This window comes from Microtus ochrogaster, chromosome 4 (assembly GCF_000317375.1).
Source record: "Microtus ochrogaster isolate Prairie Vole_2 chromosome 4, MicOch1.0, whole genome shotgun sequence".
In the NCBI taxonomy this organism is placed as follows: Eukaryota; Metazoa; Chordata; class Mammalia; order Rodentia; family Cricetidae; genus Microtus; species Microtus ochrogaster.
In genome coordinates, this window is record NC_022011.1 from 14,959,423 (window position 1) to 14,960,233 (window position 811).

At 43.3% G+C, this 811-nt stretch overlaps 1 protein-coding gene across 1 annotated transcript in view; it reads right to left on the minus strand.

The window, feature by feature from the left end:
- The window catches only part of Nup93 (nucleoporin 93), a 104,465-nt gene that overhangs the window by 88,010 nt on the left and 15,644 nt on the right, over positions 1-811 (minus strand). The window lies entirely within an intron of this gene.

The following is an 811-nucleotide window of genomic DNA, read 5'->3' on the forward strand; positions in this document are numbered from 1 at the left end:
TTCTGGCAGAAAGAGCCTAGAGAATAAAAGACAAAAGCAAAAAAAAAAAAAAAGAGAAGGAAGAAGGAATTGCTCTATAGAAATCTCAAGAAAAAAAGAAGGAATTGCTATAGCCTAAGGCCTTATGTCATAGGATTTTCATGGTAACTCCAAACCATGGAAACTCAGATATAAACCCAGCACACACCCTGCAATGATTTGGCTGACCTGAGACCAGAGGAATGCCATGTATCTTCTAACTCAGCCTCACTTTATTCTGACACAACCATGTCTTCATTAACATACAAGATATTCTTTTATTATTCATGCCTGGTCTTCATTTACACAACCTCACAAGGTGACTGAAGGCCTCATTCCGTAGGACATCTTACTTGTTACTGCAGCTGCTAACAGTAGTTACATTTATAATGGCACCTAACTTAGAGTAAGCATAAATGACAAAGCCACCTGCTTCTCTAACAACCAATGGAAAGTGCTGTCAAGAGTGTTGCTCCACGGCTTCAGAAGATGGCTGAGCAGGTGGGGTGCATTTGCTATTGCGATCAGCTTTCAATTCCTGAGACCCACATGGTGGAAAGAGGGAACTGACTCCAAAAACAACCCCTGCAAGTTTTCCTCTGCCCTCCACACGTGGTGTGTTATGACTCCACACATACATACAAACCCACATACACATACAGCTGATCAGCAGCTGGTTAAAAGCACTGGCTGCCCAGGACCCACATGTCAGCTCTAAACCAACTCTAACTCCAGTTTCAGGGGATCCGAGACCCTCTTCTGGCCTGAGGGAACTGCATACATATAGTGCACA